The sequence below is a fragment of the Miniopterus schreibersii genome (genome assembly GCF_964146895.1).
Source record: "Miniopterus schreibersii genome assembly, chromosome: X".
Taxonomy (NCBI): domain Eukaryota; kingdom Metazoa; phylum Chordata; class Mammalia; order Chiroptera; family Miniopteridae; genus Miniopterus; species Miniopterus schreibersii.
The window spans coordinates 3681105-3697220 of record NC_138104.1 but is presented as its reverse complement, the minus strand read 5'-3'; the positions used below and the strand labels follow the sequence as shown (position 1 = coordinate 3697220).

At 35.8% G+C, this 16116-nt stretch overlaps 1 long non-coding RNA gene across 1 annotated transcript in view; it reads left to right on the top strand.

Moving 5' to 3' along the window:
• The window catches only part of LOC308550766, a 59428-nt gene extending 43631 nt beyond the window's left edge, over positions 1–15797 (top strand). The window contains exon 3 of the long non-coding RNA XR_013997959.1: positions 1780–15797. This is a non-coding gene — a long non-coding RNA (uncharacterized lncRNA). The remainder of the gene's footprint in view (positions 1–1779) is intronic.
• The last annotated feature ends 319 nt before the right edge of the window (positions 15798–16116 follow it).

Sequence of the window (16116 nt, the reverse complement as noted above, 5' to 3'; positions counted from 1 at the left end):
GTGAGTTTCTTTAATTTTCTTCTTAAGCTTCCAGCCTACTAAATTAGGTCATCCTCACTGAACCCTAGCCCCTTTGTCTGGGGCCCTGAATGCTACCCACTTAATTTTGGCTCTGAATATGAATCACCTTGTTTGGGCCCCTGAATATTTAAGTGGAAATCTAAATCCCATTCTTAGGTCCCGGCCAGCCTCATCTCCTGAGTATCATCACATACATAGTATGTTTATTTACCAGTGGGCTTCACATTGTTCTATGCATTCTCCTGCATGTGAATGCTAGCCTGGAATGTACTTAAGTTTACCATACCCTAGATTTGGCATCTAGATCTGGGTCTGGCAAACTGAAACCTTTGGGCCAAACATTGGCAATATCTTTCAGTCTAGCCCCCCCCCTTTTTCCCAAGCCATGCCCACTCATTTATGTATTGTCTATAGCTGCACTACAATGGCAGAGTTGAGAAGTTACAACACAAACTGTACAGCTTGCAAAACTTTAAATACTTACTATCCGATCCTTTATAGGAAATGTTTGCTGACCCCTTGTCTTAAGCCAAGTAGATATTGCTTAAGCCAAGCCTTAATATTGCTTATTCTTTGATAATTTCTCATTCCCATCCTGTCAACCAGTACAGACCCAGAAGGCCAGCTAATAGAGACTAAGATATGTTCCAGCCCATTCAAACTACTTGTTTTAACTTGAATTTCCCTGCTTCCTCTTTGTCATCTTTCTAGAATGGCCTTTCCCTGTGCTTTTTAGTGAAAGAAATGCCATAGTCATAAAGTCTATTACAATAGCCTTATGATATGTTTTTAAATGTAATATCAGATTCTAATATGAAAGTTTTTCAACATTGTCAATATCTTTCAACATGACCTTCTAATATCTCTAAGATTAGTCTTTTCAATTCTTCATTGTCTCTAACATCAGGTATTCTGAGCTCCAGAGCTCCTAACATCTCCAATTGCCAGATCTTCTAAATGTTACGTCCATATCTTTCACTCTTTCGCCTGCAACACCTCTAATGCAAATGTTTTCTAATCTTCTCAGTATCAGGGTCATTAAAAGTCTAGGTCTCCTAGTATCTCCAACAATCACCCTTCAAGTTCTCGGTCTTGTCTTTCAGAATGCAGAGTTCTAACTTCCAATTTTACTATGTTTCCAGTTCTCCATTACCTTGTATATACCAGTCTTCTAGAGCTCATATATTTCATTGTGTCAAAGTCCAGCACTTACATCATTCAGTTCCCACAACTTTTAGTGTCTCCTAAATTCTGATTTTATAATGTCTCGTTTCTCCAATACCCAAGTTTTTTGATATCTCCATGAACCTGGTCTTTCACTATTCAGGTTGTTCAAATATCCCTAATATTGAAGTGATTGGGTTTCTTAACATCCTGACCTCTTAAAGTCTAGGTCTCTTAATATCCAGGGCTTCCAACATCTTTGACCTGCAGCATCATGAAAATTACATCTTTCAAATTCTATGTCTTTTAACATGAATATGTCAATATTCAGGTTTTCCAGTGTCTTCCAATATCCAGGGTTTGTGAATTTAGAATTTCTAAATGTCTAGATCTTCTGTTGTCAATATCTTCCAATGTTTAGGGCACCCAAGGTCCAGGACTTGCAATGTCTCTAGTGCTCAGGGCTTCCAATATCCATGAATTTCAATATTCAGGGCTTCCAAGGTTTCCAATATCTAGAATAACCAATGTCCTCAAAATCCAAGGCTTCCAATGTCTCCAATATCCTGTGCTTCCAATGTCTCCAATGTCCAGGGCTTCCAATGGCGCCAGTGTCAAGGTCTTCCAACAACTCCAGGTCTTCCAGCAACTCCAAGTCTTCCAACTAATTACAAGTCTTCCAACAACATCAAGGTCTTCCAGCTAATCCCAGTCTTCCAGAAAATCCATGTCTTCCAGACAATCCACGTCTTCCGGACAAACCACGTCTTCCAGACAATCCATGCCTTCCAGCAAATCCAGTCTTCCAGCAATTGTAGGTCTTCCACAAAGTCCATATCTTCCAGGAAAATCCACGTCTTCCAGAAATCCATGTCTTCCAATGATTTCAAGGTCTTCCAGACAATCCACTACTTCCACCAATATCAAGGTCTTCCAGCTAATCCACATCTTCCGGAAAAATTTAGGTCTTCCAACCAATCCATGTCTTCCACCAAATCCAGTCTTCTGGTCAATCCACGTCTTCCAGACAAAATCTATGTCTTCCACTAAATCCAGGTCTTCTGATAAAGCCACGTCTTCCAGAAAATTCATGTCTTCCACTTAATCTTCGTCTTCTGCAAATCTATGTCTCCCTTGAGATCTACGTCTTCCCGTAACCTCCAGGTCTTCCAGCAAATCTACATCTTCCAAACAATCAAGATCTTCCGGACAATTCGGGTCTTCCTGAAAATCCATGTCTTCCAGGAAATCCATATCTTCCAATCAGTTCCAGGTCTTCCAAACTATCTACGTCTTCCATCAAATCCATGGCTTCCAGAAAATCAATGGCTTCCAGCAAATCCTTGTCTTCCAACAAAGCTGTGTCTTCCATCAAATTCATGTCTTCCAGCATACTCACGTCTTCCAACAAAGCCACGTCTTCCAGAAAATCCATGTCTTCCAACAAAGCCACGTCTTCCAGAAAATCCACGTCTTCCAACAAAACCACGTCTTCCAACCAAGTCACGTCTTCCAACAAAGCCACGTCTTCCAGAAAATCTACGTCTTCCAACTAAGCCATGTCTTCGAGAAAATTCATGTCTTCCTACACTTCCAGGTCTTCCAGCATCTCCAGGGCTTCCAGCATCTGCTTGTCTTCCAGCATCTCCATGTCTTCCAGAATCTCCACATCTTCCAGCATCTCCACGTCTTCCAACATCTCCACGTCTTCCGACAACTACCTAGTCTTCCAACAATGGGCTCAAATTCCACGTCTTCCGTCTCCCGTGTACCGGTCTTCCAACATTCAGGTCTTCCAGTGTCTACGATATCCAGGTATTCTAACATGTTCCATAGTTCATGTCTTCCAACCTTTCCCCAGGTCCAGACTTTTTCTAAATTAGCCTTTCCAAGCCTGAGCCTTTCCATGTTCAGATCTTTCCACAGACAAGTCTCCCAACTCAAATATTCCTGCTTCTAGTGGAACTAGCTTCAGAAAATTTAAAATGGCATCCCTTTTTATAGACCAGATCTTATGGATTGACTTACTAAAGCCTAATAGTGGTTTTTGCTATTAGAGAATGTGTATTTATTCTTTACAATTTTAAAATATAACATTCATAGAACAGCTTCTATAGAAAAAAACACAGATATGGGATTGCTGTGATAAATATTGCTACTTTACTATTGCTTATAACTTTTATGTGGTCAACTATGCTTAGGTGCAAATGAAATTCTTATTTTAATGAGTAGAACTAAAGACTTTATTATTTTAGCTAAAGTTAATATACAGTGGAAAACATACAGTGTATTTATCCATTTTTATAACATCAATTTTTGTTTGGTCTTATGTGACTAATAATAATAATAATAACACTTAACAAACATAGTATTTGCTATATCCAGGCACTATTCTAAGGTCCTTACATGCATCAACTCATTTAATCCTTGCAAGAACCCATTGAGGTAGATACTATCATCCCTGTTTTACAGATGAGGAAACTGGCACACATAGGTGAAGTAACTTTTCCAAAGGACACAACTAATAAGTGATTGAGCTAGGATTTGAAGCCAACTAGCCTATTTCAAGAGTCCATGATTTTAACTACCATACTATAATATCTGCTGTTGAAAATCAAGATGAGATTTATGAGATCCAAAGCTTGATTGCTCCCATTTTATGTGTAGACTATTATAAAATCTTATATACAAATGGTCTTACTGTATCTTGTCACTATCAAAACCTATTTGTTTATATTCACAGATCTCATTCATGAACTAGCTACTGTCATTTCCTTGCTCATGTATATGGTTCTAGGCACAAACACTTCCTCATACTATTTTCAATTTGGGTAGAAATAATATAAGAGAGCATGAGTTCAAGTACCCTTTGCTTTAGAATCATATTTGTAACTCCATGCTTTGAGTACTGGTGCATGGAATTTAACTGTCTCATCCACTTTACTTCCTTATCTCTGACTGTTCTCCAGTTTGCACCTTACTATCTAGACCACTTACCATTAGTTTGTTTCTGACCTCCAGGATCCACCTGCTTCAAATATCACTGATCTCTTGGATTCTTACCACTGCTTGTGTCCCACTAACGGTAACTAAAACTCCTTAACTCCCAGCATGCTGACCTAGAGAACTAACTACTTGGTTCTCCAAGTCTCAGCTCCTATCAGGTACTTCCAGCAACATTGCTACCTCTGGTTGACATGACAAGCATTAAAGCCACATAGTGAAATTTTAATTAGTCAAGAAGTCTCTAAGGATTTAGAATTATCTACATGGTAATATAAATTAATAATAATAATAATATCTTACAAATGTCTAATGATTTAGTTTACAAAGTGCTGTCACTTCATTCATCCAGCCACTCATTCAACAAACATTTATTGAGCACCAACTGTATGCCAGGCATATTTTAATGGAACTTAAAGTTATCTGGGGGAAACAGACAGTGTTCAAATAATTGAACAATTATTTTTAAGTTTTGTAAGGCCATGAAGGAAAAGTAAGTATAGGATGCTGAGGAAGTAACATTTATGCTGACCAAAGGACCTAGATTCTCATTTATCACAATAACCTTGTGACTTAGATAAGATGGATGTTTTTACCTAATCAGAGGTTAAGCAGCAAGTTCTAAAGATGGGCATGGGATCAATGTATTTTGACTTATTTTTTTCCCTATTATTCCATGCTGCCTTAAAATATATAGTAAGTACAGTTTTGACAATATATGTCAAGGGATATAAAATTTTTTGTACTCTGACTTAGTATTGTCACTTCAATGAATATACTTAAGGGAATTATCTAAAATGTGGATAATTCATTCACAAAGATGTTCCTTACATAGTTATCTGGTATAGTTAAAAACAGAAAAACCTAAGGGCCTAACTTTAAGGGCATAATTAAGGGAGTGTGCTCTTTCCATATTATGGAACATTATTCCATTAAAAAAGCTATGGTCTGTTTAAATTATATAATATTAAGCAAAAATCAGCATGCAGGATTATATAAAGTATGATTGCAATTATTTTAAATATATAATCAGAGACAAATGACAGAAATAAACCCATTGGAGATTGTGAACGTATCATCTCTAGGTGGATAAGATAATGTGTGATTTTCGTTTACTTCTTTATGTTCTTTTTTCTTCCAAAGTCCTTACAATGTGGAAGTGTTTTATATTCATGAAAAAATGTAAATGGTTGTGCATAAAATCATTATTTATTCATCTTATTACACATGTAATCAAGTTTTATGGTTTAAAATGCTTTAAAATATAAGTAAGCAAAGTGAAAAACTTAAAACCTCAAATAAACTCAATATTCAGAGATAGTGCTGTAAAAATTTTGGTGTATGTGCTTCCATACTGTTTCACAGGTATGTTTGTTTAATTTTACAAAATAGTATTATACTGCCATTTAACCTAGTTTTCCCACTTAATAAGTTGTAAACATCTTTCTATGTCAGTAACTGTGCATCTATATTATAATTTTAATATATTTACTTTGTTAAGTTCTTTTTTTTAATTGTAAAAACTGCTGTGAGCCCTACTTGGTTTGGCCCAGTGGTTAGAGTGTCGGCCCCTGGACTGAAGGGTCCCGGGTTCAATTCTGGCCAAGGGTACGTACTTCAGTTGCAGGCTCAATCCCTGGCCCCAGTTGGGGGGAGGGCTGGAGGCAACCAATTGATGTTTGTGTCTCTCTCTCCCTCTCCCTCCTTCCCTCCTTCCCTCCCTCCCTCCCTTCCTCCCTCCCTCTACTCTCTCCGAAAAGCAATGGAAAAAAATATCCTCCAGTGAGGATTAAAAAACAAAAACAAAAACAAAGCCCTGCTGTGATGAGGACATATGTTGTGCAAGTTGTGCAGAACACAAACTGCCTCATCCTAGATGGTGGCCCTGTACATGATTGTGTGCAAATTTATTCAGATATTATTGAGAATAAAGTCTTAAAAGGAGAGTTGCTTATCTAAAGGATATATACAACATAAAGCTAATCCCAGCATAAAAATTATAAGCAATGGAGATGTCCAACAATTGTGGTGGGTAAATAAAATTATATTGTAAATATATGATGGAATACTATGCAGCCATTTAAGTTTATACCACAAAAGAATAATTATTGAAATGGGAATATGTTCACAAGATCTTATTAATGAGAGGACAGGTCACATGAATGTATATAGTATTAAAATTTTGTAGAAAGGAAGCTATAAAAACGCCCTCAAAAATAACCCAAAAAAAAAAAATTAAAATGTTCATAGTAAATGTCCCAAAAGGAAAATGTATAAATTGTGATATATTTACACAATGGAATATTATACAGCAGTGAAATGAATACACTACAGCTAAACAATAATAATATGAATGGATTTTACTTCTATAATGTTAAATTAAAATATCAAGTCCCAGAAGACTATATATCACTGGATATCCTTTATATTATTCAAAAACAAGTAAAACTAATAACTGTATTATTTAGGCATACATATATATTTGGGATTAAAATATTTTATTAACAAGCCAATTTAAAAATTCAGGATAAGGTCATTGGGGTTGAGGAAAGGGAGTTGGAATAAGAGGATGATAGAAGTGGATTGAAGTTATTGTCAATATTCTAGTGCTCAGGTTCAATGGGTGAGTGAGCTAGTGTTCATTATGTAATTAAAAGCATATTTTTAACTACTTAATAATTGTGTGATTATTATGAAAATTAAATAAAAGAAGTTAATGCCTGGCCGGTGTGGCTCAGGGGTTGAGCATCGACCTATGATCCAGGAGATCATGGTTCGATTCTTGGTCAGGGCACATGCCTGGGTTGGGGGCTCAGGAGGCAGCTGATCAATGACTCTCCCTCATCACTGATGTTTCTATCCCTCTCTCTCCCTTCTTCTCTCTGAAATCAATAAAAAAAATATTTTTAAAAAAGAGAACAAGTTAATGGATAAAAATAAAAGAGGACCATGCATGAATCAGTGAGACAATGTGTATGATCTGTGGCAGCATGCATGGGTTATTCAGAATCCAGTTTTGTACACTTCTCCGGGTGTTGGGAATACATGTACTTTTTATGCTCTTGTGGCTTTTTATTCTCTATACTAATTGAAAAACAAGCCCAAAATTACATATAATAAGATCTCAACTATCTCAAATATGTAAAAAATGCATAACAGGGACTGAAAAGAAAGTGTTGACATGTTAATAATAATTTCCTCTGTATAGTGAGATTTCATATAGCTCTTTAATGTTTCCTTATAGTTTTTTTTAAAATCCCAGTGTCATAGAGTGAGATTATGTTGTTGTTGTTTTGTTACAAAAGTAACACATGCTTATTATAAAAGTAAAAAAGGCCGTAGTATATGAAAGAACAAATGCAAATATGCTTCTCCCAGGCCCACTGCCCAGAGACAGGCATGATGATTTGTTTGCTCTGTACCTTCCAAGGACTTTTTCTGTTTATGTGCATGTGCTCTTGTGTGTGTTACAAAATGAAGCCATCCTGTATATACAGCAGGTCCTCTGCTAATGTTTTGTTCACTGTTGCTCTGTTAAAGTTGATGAGGGGAAAAATCAATCCCTGGATGGGGCCACTGTCTGTGTGGTTTGCAAGCTCTCCCCATGCCTGCGTAGATTTTCTGTAGGGACTCCGGTGCCTTCCCACATCCCCAGATGTGCACAATAGATGCAGTGGCATGCCCACGGTGTCCCAGTCTGAGTGGGGGTCTGTGTGAGTGCCCCCGTGCTGGAAGGGAGTCCTGTCCCAGGGGGGCCCTGCCTTGTGCCCTGAGCTGCCAGGAGAGGCTGCAGTCACCTGTGACACTGAACTGGAATAAGAAGGTTGGAAAAATCATTCTGTGATTTGTTTTTATTCATTTTTCTTAAATGTATATATAACTGACATTTATTTCAGTGTTTGATATTAGAAGTGTTTGGTTCTTTAGAAGTTTGGTGATGTTTTTGTGACCAGAAATATGCCCTAGGCACTTAATTCTTGTTTCTATCCATTAGCTTATGGTAAAATTGGTTTCATTATACATTGCTTCCCTTAAAGTCACAGCTCCCAAGAACCTCTCTGTGAAGGTAAGTGAGGACTTAACTGTACTATTCTACAACTTTGCTGTCCTGTAACAGCCCATAGAATTCCATAGTAGGGTGTACTATATAATTTATTCAATTCTTTCCACATGATAGATCTCTGGGTTAACAGTTTTTTAATACACATAATGCTATACAAAGCATTCTTTTAAATCTATCTTTTGCATGCTTAGAAGTATTTTTTATAGGCTAGTAGCTTAGAAACATAACTGCTAGATTAAAGGGTTTGAGTTCAGTTGCCTTCTTGGCATGATTATTCTTTTTAATTTTGTCAACATTTTGGATGAAAAATCCAATCTCATTCCTTTAAGTTATTTTCCCTACCCACTAGGAAAGTTAAGCACTTTTTAATATATTTATTAGCTATTTGTATTCTGTTGGAGATTGATGAACACATCTCCTTTGCCTATTTTTCTTTTGAGTGATTTATCTTTTTTTCATTGTTGATATGTAGTTCTCTAGATTAGAGATGGCATCCTTTTGTCTGTTATATATTACAAATATCTGTCATTTCTCTCTTTTTTTCTTCCTTTTTTTAATTGTTTTTTTTAGAGAGAGAGGAAGAGAGAGGGAGAGAGAGGGAAACATCCACATGAGAGTGAAACATGGATTGGTTGCCTCCTGCATGCACCCTGACCAGGGATCGAACCCTCAGCCTCGGTATGTGGCCTGACCAGGAATCGAACCCACAACCTTTTGGTATATGGGGCAATGCTCCAACCAACTAATTAGGTAGGCTTCTATACCCCAAGATTATAAAAATATTGTTCAATACTTTTTCTAATATTTGATATATTTTATTGCTTAGTGCTTTAATCCATATGGAAGTGTGTGTGTGTGGGGGGGGTGGAAAGTAATTAACCTAGGTTAATTTTTTTCAGAAGGCATAGCTTTCCTAATTTATTTATTGTATGGAATGATATTTACACTAATTTGGAATTCTCTTTTCATCATGAACTATATAGGCTTGCTTGTTTCTTTTCTGTTTAATTTTTGTCTATTACTGACCTAATACCTGACTGCTTTAATTCCTGGAGCATTATAATATGTTTTGAAATCTGATGGGGCTGCTCTCCATTCTTTTTATTCTCAAAATTTATTTGGCTATTTTTCTACATTTTCTTTTTCCAGATGAATTATAGAATTAACTCTCAACTTCAGTAAAAAGAAAAAAATCCCTGGAAGTGCCTCGGAACTTTTGAGTAACCTGTCAAGAACTGGCATCTTTACAATAGTTTTGCATTTATCTTGTATCCAGGCATTATATTAAACTCTGTTCCTAGCTCTGTGTTTTTCCACCAGTTAATTATCTTTAATTCCTAGCTACACAATCCTGTCTGTTATAAATAAGGAAATGTTTGTTTTTTCATTGTAAATGTTTGTTTCTAATTTGGTTTTCCTTTTGGCACATTGGTAGAGATCTTGTGACTTCCAGGAGAATGCAGATTTATATTGATTAATAAAGAACAGGCCTCCTCTTCTTGTTTTTGACTTTAATAGAAATATCTCATTGTTTCACTCTAAAATATGATGATTAGCATTGTTTCTGATACCCTTTTACAAGTTATGGAAAAGCCCTTCTATTCCTGATTCCTGATTGTCTTACAGTTCTGTCTGGAACACACAGAGAATGTTACTGAATGTCTTCTGGAATTTGCCAAGGTGTTAATATGGTTATTCTTTTTAATCCTTAGTGTAGTTCATTACACTGATAGGTTTCCTAATGTTGAACTACTTTGGCATTCGTGGAATAAGACTGACTCGGGAGTGGTGTTTTGTCTATATCAATGTTTCATTTAGGATATAAAACTCTATAGTAACAAGTTCCTAGAGCAGCGCCCCTTACCCTTTTCACATCATGACACACTGGGGTAAATTAAATGGACAAGATTGCTCAGGACAGAGACAACTGGCTTCCCAGGCTCTGCCTGTGGGACCCCAAAGCCTTAGAGGCTATAGTATTACACATACAACCCACCCACAGGACGCCAGTGTGCCAGGCACACTTGTTGGGAAACTCTCATTTATTGTTTTCCTTTGTGTGATACCCTTTTCCTGATTTAATATGAGGATTGTATTAATCTTATGAATGAACTTAATTTTTTTTCTTATTTTACAGTCTAAATAACTTAGACACAAGCTATTCCCTTGAACACTTGGCAACACTCACCCGTAAAACCATTTTGTCCTAGTGCTTGTTTGGGGAGTGGGAGGGTAGAAATGTAAACTTTCTTTCAATTTCTTTGATTATTAGTCTATCCAAGTTTTCCACCTCTCCTTGAGTCAATTTTGTCAATTTGTCTGTAAAAACTCTCCCATTTCATCTGGATTTTTAAATGTATTGATTGTAAGTTACATGTAATAAATTCTAATGTGTATGAATTTGCACATATATGGCTATATCTTTTTTATTCTTTTCCTTAATAGGACTATTTACATATTTTATTTTCAGTTAACTATTAAAAAGCAAATGTTTTTTAAAATACCACTTACTGCTTTTGTGAAAACCTTTTTTCTAGTCATTGGTTCTGTTTGATCTCTTTCTAGATTTAGGTGAATGCTTATTTTATTTTTAGTCTTTCTTATTTTTCTATTTAATGCATTTAAATCATAAATTTTCCTCAGAATACATTTGAATGTGTTTCATAGTTTTCACATGAGGTGTTATAATAGTAATTCTTTTGGTACCTTATCTGTAGTTCATTTTCCTTTTTAATCTAAGAGGTATTTAGAAGTGTATTTATGTCTTTCAACATGGTTAGGTTTTAGTTGATGTTTGGTTGTCTATCCTCGTTTTCCTTATTACTAATTATACTCTCATGGATGGAGTATGTTTTCTGCATGAATTATACATTTTGGAATATTGTCTTTGTGTCCTAATGTAAAAATGTTCTATAAATATTCTATGGGCAATTGAAGAAAATGTGTATTTTCTTTTTGTTTGAGTAATATTATATCATATTTCTACATATTAAGTCACACTTGTTCATTGTTACTCAGATTTTCCCTATTATATTAATGTAAATTTTCTGATAAAATTATGTAAAATCTCACACTGTTGTTTTATCACAGTCTGCTATTTCTTTTTTCTTTCTATTTATTTGTGAGGAGATCTTGAGCAAATTCCTCAACCACTCCATGCTACAGCTTTTTGCCTCTGTAAACTGAGGATCAGAGCACCTACTCCATAGCCTGCGAGGATAAACTAAGTATACTATGTACACAAGGCACTTAGAACATAGTCTAAACATAATATGTATTCTTTATTAATGCTCAATAGCATGTATACCAATACCTTATTAGTAAGATGAAAACATGAATGTAAACTTTATTTTGGGGGCAGGGGAAGAAGAATAAAAGCACAGGCACTGACTGATCAGTATACAAGCAGAATGCACTAGACACAAATCAAAGTCTGGACAGTTATCAGAGCCTGTCTTAACACCAACACTGATAAAACCAACCTCCCTGTGCGCCACACTGAGGCCAGAGGGTACCTGGGTGGGAAGCTCCCAAGTGTGTTGGCTCTATGTGTTGTGACGGACCCATAATGCGAGAGATAATTAGCGTGCCACCAGACCAATGGGCAGAGGACACCTAATATATGAATGCTCCACTATAAACACTTATGCCTAATAACTGACCTTTAGGGGACTTGTGGCCTCATCTTAGGATATAACAATATAAACTAGGGTCAATTATCTGACACCTGAACTACCAATGGGGAAAATCATTAATCATCACATTCTAATAACAGAGCAAATCTGCCTTCCTGAAAACCAGCAAATTCTAATGTAACCCCATTTCCCATAACTTCTGGTATGAGAGGAACTTTAAATTTTAGTAGTCTTTCAGATCTTTTCCCACGCCTGAAACTTATATGCTCATATTAACCATTGTCACTCCAATAATTTTTTAAAATTTATCTTTATTGTTGAAATATTATAAATGGTCTCTTTTTCCCCCGTTGATCCCCTCCCCCCTGCACCCCTTCTCTCAGGCCTTCACCACACTGCTGTCTGTGTCCATGAGTTATGCATATATGCATATAAATTCTTATGTTAATCTCTCCCGACCTACCCACCCATCCCTACCTTCCCTCTGAGATGCGTCAGCCTGTTCCATGCTTTTATGTCTCTGGATCTATTTTGGTCATCAGTTTATTTTGTTCATTAGATTCCACATATGAGTAAGATCATGTAATATTTGTCTTTCTCTCACTGGCTTATTTCTCTTAGCATAATACTCTCCAGGTCCCACCATGCTGTCCCATAGCATAAGAGATCCTTTTCTACAGCTGCATAGTATTCCATGGTATAAATGTCTGAGAGGATGCATGATATGATTTCTGTCTTCTTGAACGTGTAAAGATTTGTTTTGTGTCCTAACATGTGGTCTATCTTTGAGAATATCCCATGTGCACTTGAGGAGAATGGCAATTCTGCAGCTTTGGGGTGAAATGTTCTGTAAATGTCAATTAAATTCATTTGATCTAGTGTGTCATTTAGAGTCACTGTTTCTTTGTTAATTTTTTGTCTGGAAGATCTACCCATTGAATTCAGTGGGGTGTTAAATTCCCCTACTATTAATGTATTGCTGTCAATCTCCCCTTAAAGTCCTCCAGAAGGTGTGTTGTTGTTTTATTCCAGCCTCTGTGAGTCTTTTGTTCTGAGGTGGGTCTCCTGTGGGACAGCATATGTTTGGTTCTTGTTTTCTTATCCATTCAGCTACCCTATGTCTTTTGATTGTAGCATTTAATCCATTTATATTTAAGGTTATTATTGATAGGTACTTATCGATTACCATTTTATTTCTTTATGCCTATGCTTCTCATTCTCTCTATTTCAACATCTTATTACAGCAGTCCCTTTAACATTCTTTGCATTGCTGGTTTGGTGGTGATAAACTCCTTTATTCTTTTTTTTTTTTTCTTTTCTGGAAAGCTCTTTAATGAGAAATCAGCTGACAGCCTTATGGGAGCTCCTTTGTAGGTAACAGATTGCTTTTCTCTTGTGTCCTTTAAGATTCTCTCTTTGTCTTGAATTTTTGGCATTTTAATTATGATGTGTGTGGGTATGGCCTCTTTGGGTTCCTCTTGCTTGGGACTCTCTGTGTCTCGCTCTGTTGTGTGACAATTTCCTTGACCAGGTTGGGGAAATTTTCTGCCATTATTTCTTCAAACATGTTTCTAACCCTTGCTTACTTTCTACTTCTTCTGGTACTGCTATGATGCAAATATTGTTTGTTTTGTAAACATATTGTTATGTTTCATGTTGTCCCACAGCTCCCTTAAACTGTCCTCTTGTTTTTTAATTGTTTTTTCTTTTTGGTTCTCTGTTTAGATTCCTCATATAAGTGAGATCATGTGGTACTTGTCTTTCTCTAACTGGCTTATTTCACTTAGCATAACATTGCAATGTTATTTAAAATAGCCAAGATCTGGATGCAGCCCAAGTGCCCATTAGTAGATGAGTGGATAAAGAAGCTGTGGTACATTTACACAATAGAATACTGCTCAGTTGTAAAAACAAAAAACAAAAAAAACAAAAAGGAAATCTTACTTTTGGAGACAGCATACCTGGGCAATGATGTTTTAAATATGGTATCAAAAGCACTGAAAACAAAAGTAAAACTAGACAAATGGGATTACATTAAACTATAAAGATTCTACACAGCAAAGAAGACAATCAATGGATCCCCAGTCTGGGCTCATGCAGGAGGCAACCAATCGATGTTTCACTCTCACATCAATCCCTCCCCCCCCCTTCTCTCTCTAAAATCAATAAAAAAGCATGTCCTCCAGTGGAGGATTTTTAAAAAAGCAACTGTAGAAGCATGCAAGACCTCTTAAGACATAGTTTGTAACTAACACAATGTTACGTTTACCACATTCTATCATTCAAAGCAAGTCACCAAGTCAGATCCAAGGGATGGGGAAGTAGATTCCACTCTTCAACGGAAGGAGCTTCAAAGTCACATTGCAAAGTCTAATGGATACAGGGAAGCAAATAATTGTGGCCATTCTTAAAAGCAGTATACCATAGGGTGACATTTTTCAGTATTTCACTTCAAAACAATAGCCTTCAGTGTGGGGAAGAGTATGTTCTCTTACTCTTTTAATTATGCTTTCCCATCTCTCCTTTCTCTTCTTCACCATTTAAAACTTCTATTAGACCAGACATTGACTCAGCTACTATATCTATTCTCCATACCTCACAACTTTTCTTTCTTAGCTTTCCTCTTTCTCCCTACACACCTTCCCAATATATTCTAAAATTGTACTGTAATATGATCTTCCAGACATGTAATATGATTTCCTGCTGTGTTCCTTCTGATATTTATGCCTTCTTTTGAGCAAGTATTTTATTTTTTTAATTTAGCAATTATATTTGTAATGTTCATAAATTGTTTCCTTTATAATTATACCTTTTATTTTCAACAGTAGCTTACTCTATTATTTATTGATACAAAATCCTCTTGAATCTCTCTGAGGATTTTTTCCTAAACACTTCTTCTGTTTCCTGCATCAACCCTTTGGAGTTATTTCCTCTATTCAGCTCAGAGTCACTATTTCATGCTGTTCATTTTCTTCAGGTAATGGGCAATTACTTTTCAGTGGGCCTCTTCTGAGCTGCTAAACTTAATTATCAATGATCATAATATGAATACTATCCCTGTTGTTACTCTGGATCACATGACATCGACTTATCTATTTGAGAAACAATTTTATAGTAAATCAGTGCTTGTAACTTAGAATATTATAATTTGGAGTACCTGCTTTTGTGGCTTTCAAAAAGAGACTTCTGTATAAACACTGTTTGATTTTTGTCTTCTTGGCATCTTAATGCGTATGGCAGGGCTTTCTTGATTGGCAGACATAGAGGCCTCTTGCTAACCTCTGCTATAGATTCTCTGAAGCATATTTATGAGATGAGTTTCCCCCGATTGCCAAAATGAAGCTTATGTATTTCAAATAGCCAATATTTTGAGTCAGACTATTCTAAACATACACTAAAATTTTGTTGAAAATTCATGCAGCCGTTTTCATGTGTTAGTGATAAGTGATGATAAAAATATTCAACACAGCATTGTTTATAATTTCAAGTAATTGAAAACCTATTTGAAAACATTTTGGCATATTATGTAGCATATATAGCATATGTTCTGATATATATATGCAGTGAAAGGATGCACCATTATACTGTGAATTTGCTAAACATGTAACTTTTTAAAAAATGTCATATGGGGTTAGCTGGTAGTAGAGTTATGTGGAATTTTTGTTTCTTATACATTTTGAATTGAGAGGAAGAAATGTTACTTAAAAAACAAATTATGCAATATTAGCTCAACAGTATGAAAATGCATAGAAAAAATGTGATAAAAGGTGCCAAAATATTAACAGTGGTTATCTCAGGGTTATGGATGGTTTTAAAAATATTTTCTGTATTCTTCACATTTCTTTAATTAATATATAATATTTCCTTAGCAGAAGATAAATAATAAACAGTTGAATAAAAATAAATTTCACAAGATGAACAAAAACATAGAACATATGTATTGTGTTTATATTGTGCAAGTTATGAGTTTATCATTATAATGTTGGTGTCCTAAATCATTTAAATAAGGGATGGTTGAAAAACGATGGCTTTGCTAAAACATATTGGAGATTAAATTCAGAAGATAAATAGGCTGTATCCATATTCTGGCCCCAGGTCAATGTTGTCTTTTCTCTCCTCTGAACTCTTGAGGACTTATTTTTCATTAAGGACATGTCCTTTACTCTAGTATTCCCTACTAAGTGGTTTTATGGTGGGAAAGGGCTCCATGTCTTAAAAGTCACTGTATTG